This window comes from Oryctolagus cuniculus, chromosome 5 (genome assembly GCF_051225735.1).
Source record: "Oryctolagus cuniculus isolate XC-2025 breed Fujian yellow rabbit chromosome 5, ASM5122573v1, whole genome shotgun sequence".
In the NCBI taxonomy this organism is placed as follows: domain Eukaryota; kingdom Metazoa; phylum Chordata; class Mammalia; order Lagomorpha; family Leporidae; genus Oryctolagus; species Oryctolagus cuniculus.
In genome coordinates, this window is record NC_142871.1 from 24,907,097 (window position 1) to 24,922,130 (window position 15,034).

At 45.3% G+C, this 15,034-nt stretch overlaps 1 protein-coding gene and 1 long non-coding RNA gene across 7 annotated transcripts in view; one reads left to right on the plus strand and one right to left on the minus strand.

Annotated features, from left to right (window-relative positions):
* The window catches only part of PHACTR2 (phosphatase and actin regulator 2), a 324,330-nt gene that overhangs the window by 308,164 nt on the left and 1,132 nt on the right, over positions 1-15,034 (minus strand). The gene's annotated exons all lie outside the window — the stretch shown is intronic.
* Positions 12,981-15,034, plus strand: part of LOC149126439 (uncharacterized) — a 29,237-nt gene continuing 27,183 nt past the window's right edge. Inside the window, exon 1 of the long non-coding RNA XR_016234493.1 lies at positions 12,981-14,791. This is a non-coding gene — a long non-coding RNA (uncharacterized LOC149126439). The remainder of the gene's footprint in view (positions 14,792-15,034) is intronic.

Consider the following 15,034-nt stretch of genomic DNA (forward strand, 5'->3'; position numbering starts at 1 on the left):
ATTACAATTAAAAAATGGAAAAATCTTCCATGCTCATGGATTGGAAGAATCAACATCAAAATGTCCATACTACCAAAAGCAATTTAGAGATTCAATGTAATACCAACCAAAATACCAAAAACATTCTTTGCAGATCTAGAAAAAATTATGCTAAAATTCATATGGAAACACAAGAGACCCCAAATAGCTAAAGCAATCTTGTCGCTCCCCCTCTTCGTGGAGGAGCGACACTAAACCCTGCCTAGGCTTCATATCCGAGTCACGGCACCATTATGTCGCTCCCCCTCTTCGTGGAGGAACGACACAGGACCCTGCGCTGTTCTTTCGTCTGCTCGGCCCTCCCCAGGTTTGCTGCTGGTTCTTCCCGGGTTGGCTACTGTCCCTTCCACCTCCGTGGAAGGGCGGTTCCCCCTGCCACATTCCCCACTTCCGCGGGGGAGCAGCACACCGCCACACCGCCGGCCGGCTCTCTCGGGGGCTGCACAGGTGTTCCTTCAGATAGATGTTCCCCCTTAGATGTTCCTGGTGCATGCCATCTCTCTCCTCCTTTATAGTCCTCCTCTGCCAATCCTAACTCGGCTGCCCACACGCCGAGTACGCTGCTCTCCTCCAATCAGGAGCAAGTCCTACAGTTTATTGGCTGAACTGGAGGCAGCTGTGTAGAAGCTGTTTTCTTCTCTCCCAGCGCCATATTGTGGGAGAGCAGATGCATAGAATAAGTCTTAATTCCAGTAACTTAGTCTAGTCCGAGTTGCTCCCCACAAATCTTGTGCAACATGCGACAAAAACAAGGTAGAGGCATTATAATACCTGACTTAAAGACATACTATAGGGCAACTATAATCAAACAGCCTGGTACTGGCACAAAAACAGACATGTAGACCAATAGAACAGCACAGAAACTCCAGAAATTATTCCACATATCTACAATAAATTTATCTTTGATAAAAGAGCTAAAATCAATCCCTGAAACGAGAAAAGTCTCAACAAATGGTGCTGGTAAAACTAGATCTGCATGTGCAGAATTATGAAATTAGACCCTGACCTTATACCCTACCCAAAAATTCACTCAAAATGGAACAGAGACCTAAATCTATGACCTGATGCCATCAAGTTACTAGAAAACATTGGGGAAACTCTAGGAGACATTGGCATAAGCAAAGACTTCTTGGAAAAGAATTTTGTCTTTGATTGTGATTTTGGGTTAACAGGTGGGATTACATCAAGCTGAGAAGCTTCTACACTGCAAAAGAAACACTCAACAAAGTGGCCAACAGACACTTGAAAAAATGGTCAGGATCACTAGCCATCAAGGAAATGCAAATCAAAACCACAATGAGATTTCACCTCACCCCCATTAATATGGCTTTCATACAGAAATCAACAAACAACAAATGCTGGAGAGGATGTGAGGAAAAAGGTACCCTAATCCACTATTGGTGAGAACGTGGACTGGTGCAGCCACTGTGGAAGACAGTATGGAGATGCCTCAGAAATCTGAATATGATCCAGGCATCCTACTCCTGGGAATTTACCCAAACCAAAAGAAATCAGCACCTTAAAGAATTATCTGTACCCCATGTTCATTGTAGCACAATTCACAATAGGTAAGATATGGAATCAACCCAGATGTCCATCAGCTGCTGACTGTATAAAGAAATTATGGTATAGGCCAGCGCCGCGGCTCACTAGGCTAATCCTCCGCCTTGCAGCGCTGGCACACTGGGTTCTATTCCCGGTCGGGGCGCCAGATTCTGTCCCAGTTGCCCCTCTTCCAGGCCAGCTCTCTGCTGTGGCCAGGGAGTGCAGTGGAAGATGGCCCAAGTATTTGGGCCCTGCACCCCATGGGAGACCAGGATAAGTACCTGGCTCCTGCCATCGGATCAGCACGGTGTGCCAGCCATGGCGGCCATTGGAGGGTGAACCAATGGTAAAAGGAAGACCTTTCTTTCTCTCTCTCTCACTGTCCACTCTGCCTGTCAAAAAATAAAAAAATAAAAAAAAAGAAATTATGGTATATATACACTATGAAGTACTACTCAACTGTAAAAAAATGAAATATTGTCATTTGCCACAAAATGGATGCAACTGAAAACCATTATAATTAGTGAAATAATGGGGCTGGCACTGTGGTGTAGTGGGTTAAGCTGCCACCTACAGTGCTGGCATCCCATATGGGCACCAGTTCAAGACCCGGCTGCTCCACTTCCAATCCTGCTCTCTGCTATGGCCTGGGAAAGCAGTGGAAGATGGCCCAAGTCCTTGGGCCCTTGCACCCACGTGGGAGACCTGGAAGAAGCTCCTGGCTCCTGGCTTTGGATCAGCACAGCTCCAGCCATTGCGGCTAATTGGGGAGTGAATCAGAAGATGAAGACCTTTATCCCTCTTCCTCTCCCTCCCTCTCCCTCTCCCTCCTCCTCCCCCTCTGTTTAACTCCAACCTTCAAATAAATAAATCTCTAAAAAAATTAGTAAAATAAGCCAGTCCCAAAAAGACAGATACCATATTTTTTCCCTTAATCCAAGGTAGCTAATAGAGTACCTAAAAAGTAACATATTGGAATGAAGTAGATATTTTGAGATCCAATGACTGTTTACAGCCTTTGTCTCTTCTGTTGAGGAATGGTGTTTTTTTTTCCTTTGTACTATTTGTTGAACTTTTATTTAGTACAGGGTTAATTTTTTGATCATTAAGTAAACTGAATGATTGGATTGGAACACGGGCAGGAGGGAGGGTAGGGTAGAAAATGTCACTATGTTCCTAAATCTATATATATGAAATAGATAAAACTTGTATAGCTTAAATAACTTTTTTTTAAAAAAAGCATTCATTTGAAGATATAAGTCCCATTACATAAGCCACATTCTTTATCATCCTCACATCTTTGATTTCTATTACAGAAACCTGATGAAAGTGACAAAGATTTATAATGCCCAGGAGGCTGGAAAAGAGGGATTAAAATATGTTAGGGCAGGTATTGTGGCACAGTGAATTAAGTACCACGTAGGTTGCCTTCATCACATATGTGAATGCCTGCTCAAGTCCCAGCTACCCTGCTTCCAATCCAGCTTCCTTCTAATGTGAGTAGGTTGCAGTAAATGATGGCTCAAGTATTTGTATCCCCGAAACTCACATGGGAGACCCAAATGGAGTTCTGGGCTTGTGGTTTTGGCTTGGCCTAGCCCTGCCTGTTGTGGCCATGGGAGAAGCGACCCAGAAAATAGAAGATTTCAATCTCTCTGGACAGACCGACCTCTTTTCTTCTGACTTTCAAGTAGATGAAAATAAACATTAAAAATATTTGCTGTTTAGGATATTTAATGATTATTCAATAGAAATTTTACTTCTTCAGAAGATACGCCAAACATTCAAATAGTTCAGAAAACACAAGAACAGGTGGCACTGACACAGTGGTTAAGAAGCCACTTGGGATGCCTGTATTCCATATCAGAGTGTTTGGGTTCAAGTGCTAGCTCCACTTCCATTTCCAGCTTCCTGTTAACCCAGGGAGGCAGCAGGTGATGGCTCAAGTACTTGGGTCCCTGCCACCTATATGGGAGACCTGGTTTGAGTTCTAGTCTCCTGGCTTGTGCCTGGAACAAATGGCCATTGTAGGCATTTGGGAGTGAACCAGTGGATGGGATTTTTATCTGTCTATCTCTGCTTCTGTTTCTCTGCCTTTCATATAAATAATTTAAAATAATTAAAAATTAAAAATTGACCATATATGAACAAAACATGGTTACAGACCAACACTGATGACCTAAGTCATGACTATAAATTATACATAACACACTTACGGTATGTAAGCTGTTGATCTAAAATCAAACTCTTGTACCTGTGACCTCCTCACCCTAGCTACAGCCTTTAGCTCTGGATATAGGTAATGTACTTTTTAAAAGTCACAGCTTCCTTCCTGGTGTGAGGCATAAGCAACAGATACTTTTCTCAAGACTTCAAGAAACTGCAAAGTAAGGTATCTAAATGTCAAGTTGTAGGAAATTGGGCACAAAGTGAGTTAGAGTACAGAAAGCTTTCCAAGGCAGGTTGGTGCAACCTACTTCTTGGTGCAAATTTTAGCTCGTGTGATCAAAGATAATGAGTCACCCAGCACAGTACGTTAAAAACACTAGACTGCTTCCGTATTTTTTCCTGAGCATCACTGTAACTGAAACTACACTTGTACTTTGAGACAAGATGTGGTTCTTGTGCATGAATTGTGTTCACAACTCCAAGAACAAGTAGTTTCTTATTTAAAAAAATGTACCTAGGTGGTGATAATAGAAGTTTGCCAGTCTGAAAATACTGGCAGAACTGTATCACGAATAAGTAAAATCTGCTGTTGACACTAGAAATTTAAAGCATGTACCCAAAAATGGATAGAAAACTGGCTGGAGCCTTACAAAAGCTTTTTGATACAGATGTTGATCCTGGTGACCTCTCTCATAATGGCATTTGCAGTTCTTTAAATGATACAATTTTCTCCCTTTGGTGGAGGTATATATAAGTTGTTTTCTCTTGGAGTGTTGGAAATGCAGCAAGTTAATGTAGGGTAAGAAAAGCTCAGAAGCTGGCGCTGCGGCTCACTAGGCTAATTCCCACCTGAGGCACTGGTACCCCGGGTTCTAGTCCTGGTTGGGGCACCGGATTCTGTCCCGGTTGCTCCTCTTCCAGTCCAGCTCTCTGCTGTGGCCAGGGAGTGCAGTGGAGGATGGCCCAAGTGCTTGGGCCCTGAACCTGCATGGGAGACTAGGAAGAAGCACCTGGCTCCTGACTTTGGATTGGCAAGCTGTGCCGGCCGCAGCGTGCTGGCTGTAGTGGCCATTTGGGGGGTGAACCAACGGAAGGAGGACCTTTGTCTCTGTCTGTCTCTCTCTCTCTAACTCTACCTGTCAAAAAAAAAAAAAAAGTTTAGGTTCTGTTACTGCACAGCTGCCTGTGGGAGTTGGGTGAGTTACTCCACCTTCCTGAAGCCAAGTTCCTTATCTCTAAAGTGGGACTGACACATGGTTATATCACAGGGTTGCTATGAAGATGCAATATGATAGTGTATATAAATAATCCAGGGCAGGATTAGCATGAGTTCACTTCCTTCTAACTGCACTTGCACCCAGAACCCAGAAGGGACATTCCAAGGAGGCCACAGAATCCCCTGCTAGGGCAATCTCAGCACTACTAGACTCAGGCTACACTCAAATTCGTGACTTCCTCTTCACAAATTTTCTTAGGTATTACCAAGTGAGGTTTGCACAGTACAGCAAGCAAGCTCTAACAGTCTCATGGGAAGCTCTCTAGAAAACACAATCAAGTTTCAAGTTCATTACTTTTTAAATTTTGAAACATTTTGAAATTACAGTTTTTACATAATCCTGCATGTGTGTGTATATATATATATACACACACACATATAAGAATACATTTTTATCACTTTTTGACATATAGATACTTGACATCAAAGGAACTTTTAGATAATTCATGAATTCCACAAATATCTACAGGATACTATGTATATACAAGGTTTTGGAGTGGACACTGAGAATACAAAGATAAATAAAACAAGAAACCCTGTCCTCATTGGTTTTATAGTGCAGAGAAGAAGACAAGCCCATGCATAACTTTAACGTGCCAGTGTAGGTCCTTCAACAGAAGTATGCAAAAAGAGGCCTTCCTTTACACCGTGCTTTAAAGTTCAAAAGCACTTTTCACAGGTGTCAGCCTGACCATAACCTGATGAGTGAGGGGAGGCATTACTGTTGTTTATTTCCAGGGCAGATACAAGGAAGCCAAACACAGGGAGGTGAAGTGACTCCACTAAGACCACAGTGATAACAAGCATGCATCTGCATCTCCGTCGCTGTCATCTGTGTACCCTCTACCATGGTCACTGCCCCTTAGTGTCCACATCAGGACTACTCAGAACACATCCCTCCCAAACCTGCAAATGCCTTACAAGTACCACCCACAGGCCATTACAGCCATTTGGAGGAGTGAACCAATAGATGAAAGATCTCTCTCCTTTCTCCCCACTCCCACTCCCAGGAAAAAGTCAGATGCAGCAGCCTCGCACACCAGGCCTTGGCCTGGCTCTCTATATCCCCTGCCAATGCTCTCCCATGAGAGCCCTACTCAAAAATCAGCCAGTCTCCCGATTACACTGGGTTGTTTTCAGGCACTGGTGCTTTTGTATGTACTCTCCTCTCCAAAATATTCTTCCTCCACTCAACTCCACTTTTCCTGTTCATCCTCTACATGGAGGGATCACGTTTTTACCTCTTCCAGGAAAGCTCCTTCCCAGAGCTGAGTGTCCTGAGTATTAGAACAGGGCATTAATCTTAGCTCATTCTGCATTGCAATTGGCCAGTCTCTCACCACTAGACAGAGTCCTATAGGATGTCTCTGCAGCCTCAGTGTTTAGCCTATTAGCTGTTTGTGGGCCAAATGAATACATGAAAACTCAAGACACATCGCCTGACCTAGAGCACCCTCTGCAGGACCAGGGGCCCAGAATCAATCCAAGCATTGTCATCAGTCTCAAAACTATCATTCAGACACTGCTGCAAATAAGGACCCAGCCTAGGTAAATTGGGGTTCCTATGTCTTCTGAGAGCAAGAAGAGCTGCCATCTTCATCATCATCATCATCTTGCCATTGAAGGCACCACACATGGTTATGGCATAACCCACCCTTACTGAGCGGGCTGTCTACTTTCCTCTCACCCCAGAGTCACAGACTCCCATCTGCTCACCTCTGGACTCCCAGGGCGAAGAACTAGTTGACCGACTGAAGGAACAAATGAAAACCACCCTGGCTCAGTCCTTTCAAAGCGACCATATTGCCACTGTGTGACTTCACCCTCCAAGACTGGTTTGGGCTTAGGGGAGATATGTGATCCAGGGCAGCAATCCCAAGTCTTTCTGTGGTTGAGAGTCTGTGGCCTGCTAGGAAAACATGGCTTCACTCCTTTCTTGGGAGTCTGAACTAAGAATAATGAAGAAACATTCCCCAGGTCAAAAAACAGAGGCCAGAGCTAACAGGAAGCAAAGAGCACGTGGCTGCTTCAATGGAAGCATGTGGCAGGGGAGAGACTCAGCTGGGATGAGACAGCGAGGAAGCTGGCCAGCAGGGAGGCAGACAAGTCCATTGTCAGCTGAGACCACACTTAAGAAAGCGCTGGGGAGAGAAAGAGAAAACCAGTCACCTCGGTTCCCAAGAACCTTCTGGTTCCAGCTACAGGTCGAGTGTGACCCGACTCACCAGGGATGTCCTCACCTACAAGTGGAGCTGATATTTCAAAGGTGCAGACTCTGCTACAGGGTAACAGGAAGCTGTGCTTGAAACCATGCCATCCTCTGGGACATCCTCTTGTATCTGGGATTCAGATATAAGGAGCCCATTTTAGGATGAAGCCTGACCAATAGTCAGGATGAGAAGCCCATGACCTTTGTGTGAGGGAGAAGGTGCTCTCCTTGGGGAAGAGGGAGCACTTGTCCACGCCAGGTGCGCAGCTTGTCCAGGGCAGAACACAGGCTTGATTTGAGCCTCCCAGCACCTGTTCCACCTGGCACCCTTTTGCACTGCCCAAGCTGGCCATCCATTCCTGGCAGGGTGGCCTTGCTGTCCTGTGACCAGGCATACACAGAAAGTAAACTCAGAGCCAGATGGCCCTCGTTTGGAAAGAAAAAACTAAGTTATACCGACGTCATGAGCAGGTGTCTAGTGTTCCTGGCCTAGGGCTCCTCTAGCCCATTTCATGGCTGACACTCAGAAACCCCTGGGGACTAAGACACCCTTGCACAGCATGAGGTTTTGAGGAACAAAGCACAGACAGGAAGAATTGCAGCCTTTGAATTCAGTGGGAGGCACCAGAAAGATGTGGATAAACAAATGCAAGCCCCCACCCCCACCCCGCACGCCCCAACAGGACAGGTAACTGAGCTCAGCCAGCAGCTCATGGCAATGGCCAGCCAGGAGGGGGTATGAACTGATGGAACACCCAGGTTAGCTGAATTTTTCACTCTCCTCAGCACTGAACACACTAGGGATTAAAGACTCAATATAAAGAGCCTGGATTTGCTGTTACTTGTAAACCTAGACATACCAGGGCCCAGGGGTGCTGGCGTAAGGAACTGGAGTAATGAAACAGCTGATGGGACTTCAAAAAGTCTGTGGAGGATTCAAAAGGCTTCCATAGCCTAGGTAGCTCATGTCAAGAGCCTTGTGTGATCATTGACTTCATATATAAGAGTGTTGTTAAATTAACAGGAGCCACTGTACATTAACTTCCCATATAGGATCTCTGTCCTCAAAGAGTTATATTATAATTATGTCTAAGGGCTCGCAAAAGATGTATCCTTCTTGGGTGCTTCTTTAAAGTCAATTAAGTTTCTAAAAAAAAAAAAAAAGTGAAATTAACTTCAAGACGCAATGACTTTGAACAGCCCTTGTCTCGACTGTTGAGGAACAGGTTTTTTTCCTGTGCAAATTGTTGAACTCTTAGTATAGAGTTGGTCTTCTATGTATAATCACAAATGGATCTTAGTGGAGAATAGGACTGGGCATGGGAGGAGGTGGTGGTGGAGGTGTGGGAGTGAGGGTGGGAGGGTGGGTATGGTGGGAAGAATCATTATATTCCTAAAGTTTTACTTATGAAATGCATGAAGTTTGTATTCCTTAAATAAAAGGTTTCTTTGGGAAAATAAAATTTAAAAATAAAAAAAAAACTGGAAAACTTTATAAGTCTCTGGAAAGATGGCATTAAAAGATTAACTGACAGGGCAGGCACTGTGGTATAGTGGGTAAAACCACCACCTGCAGCACCAGCATCCCACATGGGCACTGGTTCAAGCTGTTCCACTTCTGATCCAGCTCCCTGCTAATGTGCCCAGGAAAGCAGAAGATGGCCCAAGTCCTTTGGTCCCTGCACTCACGTGGGAGACCCAGAAGCAGCTCCAGGCTCCTAGCTTCAGATGAGCCCAGTTCTGTCCATTGTGGCCATTTGGGGGGTGAACTAGCAGATGAAAGACCTCTCTCTGCCTCTTTCAAATTTTTTTTTAAAAAAAGATGAATTTACTTTGGCGTTAAAATGTTTGAAGGGTCCAGCACTGTGGAGTAGCAGGTAAGGCTGCCGCCTGCAGTGCCGGCATCCCATATGGGCACTGGTTCAAGTCCTGGCTGTTCCACTTTCAATCCAGCTCTCTGCTATGGCCTGGGAAAGCAGTAGAAGATGGCCCAAGTCCTTGGGCCCCTGCACCCACGTGGGAGACCTGGAAGAAGCTCCTGGCTCCTGGCTTTGGATAAGCGCAGCTCCAGCCGTTGCGGCCATCCCGGGAGTGAACTAGCAGATGAAGATCCCTTTCTCCTTCCCCTCCCTCCCTCCCTCCCTCTGCCTCTCTTCTCTGTGTGTAACTCTTTCAAATAAATAAATCTTTAAAAAATTTTTTGAAATCCATGCATAGTTCATCATATGCATTTTTAAACTTTTATTTAATAAATATAAATTTCCAAAGTACAGTTTATGCATTACAATGGCTTCCCCCCATAACTTCCCTCCCACCTGCAACCCTCCCATCTCCCGCTCCCTCTCCCATTTCATTCACATCAAGATTCAATTCTCTTTATATACAGAAGATCGATTTAGTATATATTAAGTAAAGATTATCAGTTTGCACCCACACAGAAACACAAACTGTAAAATACTGTTTGAGTACTAGTTATAGCATTAATTCACATTGAACAACACATTAAGGACAGAGATCCTACATGAGGAGAAGTGCACAGTGACTCCTGTTGTTGACTTAGATTGACACTCTTGTTTATGGCATCAGTAATCTCCCTAGGCACTAGTCATGAGTTGCCAAGACTATGGAAGCCTTTTGAGTTCGCCGACTTCGATCTTATTCCGACAGGGTCATAGTCAAAGTGGAAGTTCTCTCCTCCCTTCAGAGAAAGGTACCTCCTTCTTTGATGTCCCGTTCTTTCTACTGGGATCTCACTCGCAAAGATCTTTCATTTAGGTGTGTTTTTTTTCCAGAGTGTCTTGGTTTTCCATGCCTAAAATACTGTCATGGGCTCTTCAGCCAGATCCGAATGCCTTAAGGGCTGATTCTGAGGCCAGAGTGCTGTTTAGGACATCTGCCATTCTATGAGTCTGCTGTGTATCCTGCTTCCCATGTTGGATCGTTCTCTCCTTCTTAATTCTATCAGTATTAGCAGACACTAGTCTTATTTATGTGATCTCTTTGACTCTTAGACCTATCATTATGATCAACTGTGAACTGAAATTGATCACTTGGACTAGTGAGATGACATTGGTACATGCCACCTTGATGGGATTGAATTGGAATCCCTTGGCATGTTTCTAACTTTACCGTTTGGATTTTCCATGAACTCTTTAAAAAAGATTTATTTATTGGAGAGGAAGAGTTACAGACAGGGAAAGGGAAAGAGAAAGGTCTTTCATCCACTGGTTCATTCCCCAAGTGGCTGCAATGGCCAGATCTGGGCCAATCCAAAGCCAGGAGCTTCTTGGAGGTCTCCCACGCAGATGCAGGGGCCCCAGGACCTGGGCCATCTTTCACTGCTTTTCCAGGCCATTATCAGAGTTGGATTAGAAGTGAAGCAACCAGGACTCAAACTGGCACCCATACAAGATACCGACACTGCAGGTAGAGGCTTAACCTACTATGTCTCAGCACCAGCCTTCTATGAGCTTTTTGAGGACCTCTTGTGTTTCTGCCTTAAGCTGATGACTGTCCCATCTGCCCATGGTGCCCCTTTAAACATGCAAGACTAGAAGTCATCACTTGAAGACTGTAGACATCTCTCATTCCTCCCTACAGCCCACATGATGCAGAACAGTGCCTGGCACACAGTAGGCTGACCCACAGTCAGTTCTTGCTGAATGCCTACAACAGGAAGGTGCTCTGAGCTACATTATTTTATTTAAAAAGCAAAGAGGAAGAGACAGACAGATGAAGAGCTATCTTCAAAAACCTACAACAGTCAGGGTTGGGTAAGGCTGAAGCCAGGATCCCAGAATTCATCTGAGTCTTCCATTGAGTGGCAGGGATGCAGGTACAATAGGCATCATCTGCTGGCTTCCAGGGTGCACTTTAGCAGGAAGCTGAAGTGGCAGTAGATTGTGCTGGACTCAAACCAGGCACTTGGATATGGGATATAGGGGTCCCAAGCAGCAAAACTGTGCCAAGTGAGTGATATAAGAACTCCAGGTTCCTTACCTACTAAGCATTGGGCTTAAAGAAATTCATCAAAATAACTAAATATACCAAAATTCCTAATTTCAAACAAGACTGGCTTAGAAATTACAGAGAGGATAGGAATTTGGCCTAGAGATTAAGTTGCTGGTTGGAACATCCATGTCCTACATTAGAGTACCTAGGTTTGACTCTCAGCTCCACTCCTGATTCAGGTTCCTGCTAACATACACCCTGGGAGACAGCAGATAATGCCTTAAATACATGGGTCCCTGCCACCTGCGTGGGAAACCTGCATAGAGTTCCAGGCTCCTGGCTTTAGCCTGGTCTGCCCTAGCTTTTGTGGGCACTTTGGAAGTGAACTGCCAGATTGGAGAGCTCCTTCTTTAAAGAAAATAAAAATTTCAAAAAAAATTGAGACCATCTAACCACATGCTTTGTTCCAAAATTTCAGTGTTTCAAATGAAGTAAAATATCAATTTATAAGGATTGTTAGATTTTTAAAAATGTAGAACTTCTGTTAAATTCCAGAACTATGAGTTCAAAAACCGTAGAGCAAAAATCAATCTTTTTTTTTTTTAACAAAAAACAATCCCAGCTTTTAGAAGCTCAAGAAAAGGGCTTAGTTGTTAATGCCACTTTTATTTCAATTTTTAAAAATTACCTATGACAATCTATTTTCTTTATGCTTTTTATATGGGTTTCATATACAGCTATAGCTATAGCTTTTGCTGATAAATCAATGCTAGCACTGAGCAGATCTTTCAAACATGTTTTGTATCAGGTAGACCCTTGTTGCAGCAGATAGCAAAATTTAAGAGGCCAAGTTCCAAGTTTTATTTATTATTTTGAAATTCTGAATGGCAAAGAAGGAAGTAGACAAAGATTTCTTATCCCTTGGGTCACTCCCCAAAAGCCTGCAACAACCAGAGCTGGCCCAGGCTAGAGCCAGGAGCTGGGACCTCAATTCAGGTCTCCCATGGAAGGGAAGGAATTCAAGTATGTGAGCCATCACCTGCTGCCTCCAGTGTGCACAAGAGCAGAAGCTGGGATATGGAGCAGGGCCAAGACTCAAAATCAGGCACTGCAATATGGAATGTAAGTATCCCAAGTGCCATTTTAACTGCTGTGCCAACACCTGCCCCTCAAGTTTGTTATTATGCTTTATTGGAAAGGATAGAGGCAAGCAAGGGTGGGAGGTGTGAGTAGTAGGCGGGAGTATGGAGTGGTCCATTTCTTGAGTGAGGCTGTTCTGTGACACTCCTTGGACAGCACCCTTCCATTCATTCCTTTTCTCCTTCTCAGGTCACTTGACACCACAAAAGATGGTTTTCCTTCCCTGTCAACATTTTCCTGCTAAAGGACTCATAGCAAAGAGTTAGATCATTATAAAAAAAAAATGACCCCTTGGGAAGAGCTATATGATAACTCCTTGGAATCAAGAAAGGGGCTGAGAAAGGATCCTGGGGCAGTTGTAGTAGAGAGCGCACCAATAAGGTTGTGAGAAGGTTCTGCAACCAACTCTTCAAGCCGATACTGGCCCAGGCCAACCCCAGGCACAGGATCACATTGCCCATGGCAGTAAGACAAGTACATATAAGACAGTGGTTCTCCAACGTGGCCACACATCATAAGAATCATCCAATGCTCAGGCTGCACTTGATGTCAATTAAATCAGAATCCCAAGGTGTGGGACTCAGCCATGAGTTGCATTATTGTTGAACTCCCCGATTCCTCCTATAACCAAGATAGAAAATCAGTGTCAGAGTATTGCATCCCCACCTCAAAACATGCCAAAGGGCAACCTGAGGAGTTTACCAAAATGCAAATTGCAATTAAGTAGGTCTGGGTGGGAACTGAGACTGGGAGAGGAGGCTGGCACTGCTGGGGCAGGAGGTGGTTCTGGCAGAGTCATCTATGACCTAGCTCTGGATACTGCCTGCATGTACGCCCAGAGCTTCTGGGGAAGGCCTGGAAACTGGGCTACTCCAGCACCAGGCCAGGGATTGTTTCCACAAGGTCAAGTTGAAACCTTAAAACGGTTCTCATAGGAGAATTCAGCTATCCCGGTCCAGTCATCTTGCAGACTCTCAAATCCATCAAAGGCTGCAGAGTTCTAGAGAACACCCTGCGAGTGTCAGTGACGGACAGGCCCGTTTTCCCGCTGACTCTAACAAAAGCAGGGAGCACCTGGTCTTGCTCAGCCGGCACTCACACCTCCAAGGCTCAGTTCTGAAAATGGAATATTAGGCAAGAGGAAGAAGTCTATTCTTCTATATCTGCATCAGCATCTGGCATGCAGGGGACAACACTGCCGAAAGTTGTCACATCCTAGCATCCTTTAAGAGCAGAGAACAAAGGCAGAATCCTCAGAAAAGGAACAATTTCACAACCCAGAGCCCATGGCTCACATAGTGCATACGCTGCAATCTTGCAAAGATCTTTGCTAACCTTTTTCTGCATGAAGGCCTTAACTTCTACCTATGAACATGAGAAATGGTGATACACGCTCTGCTTACTCATCTACAGTCACCAATAGGACTAATTTTCAGTTGTCTCTAAGGTCATCTGAACAGTTCATCTTTATAAAAATCACGATTTTCCATGACTCAAGTTCACTTTGACCAAGACACCAAAACAGGAGGGAAAACATTTTGACTCAAAGCTCTTCACAGTGTAGATTCAGAGGAAGAATCTTTGCACACATCTCACGATCCACATCCCCCAACCTGTATTTAACAACTCTGCCTGGCTCTGTCCAAAGTGGGCGGCCAAGTCAGATCAGTAGTACCTTTGATGGTTTTCAGGTACACACATTGGGTGGCAAAAATAACAGCCCAAGAATAATAGAGCACTTCAGAGGAAAATAGAATTATCTAGCTGAAGTGGAGCTGGAGACATCAAAAGGTGCCCTTTTTGAATCAGACTCTGAATCAGGTGTAAGTGGGGATGAATTAGTGCCCAAAGGAGGCCCGAGGCCAGAACACAGCCTGAAAAGGGGGAGAAGTGGCCGCTGAAGGTCCCCGTGCACCACCAAGGACCTTTGGCTGCCTTGGTAGTTTTGATGTCAGCTTCATTTCTAGTTTCCCAGCTCCCATGCAGTCCCCACAGGCTGCAAATCAGTGGAAACTTAACACATCTGGTGGATTTTACAAACCAATTCTACCGTTCTTAAATGCTTCAGCATTTAAAATGATTAATTATTGAATCCACACAACATTCCCACGTGGTCCTTCCACACTATCAGTCCCATGTTCAGTACTGAGCCCCGAGAGACAAGATGAAGCGATCCGCCCAGAGACACAGCACAGGTGGCCCGCATCGGGCTTTGACTGCGTTCCTGGTTCTGCCAGTCCCACCGCACCCAGGAGCTTTGAGGACCTGCCATGCACCCAGCGCGGGGCAGCAACGACCGCACAGGTGCCGGCTCCAGGCTTTTTCAAGTCACAGCAGAGGGTGATGCACCAGCCGCCCAGCCAGACTCTCACCACCACCTGCCTGGGTTTTCCTACCGAGGAAAAACTCGTACTTCGATCTTCTAAGCCGCACCCGCCTAAAGAACGCTGCTACCTGCGAAGGTAAGCGTTGGCAGGGCTGCCACGACCTGCACTGGCCCAGCCCCTGAAGCGAGGTGACCGCACCCTTCCAAGGGACAAAACTCGCGAAGGTTCCTCTTCCTGACGGCAGAGCCCACAACCAAAGCGGCTGGTGCTGCCTGGCGCCCTCCAGCCTGCACACTAGCCGCGAACGCGCACTCGCGGCGCTCCGACCCGCCGCCTGGCGCTGGCATCTTCCGCCCAGGGTCCCCAAGCCTCGCCAGG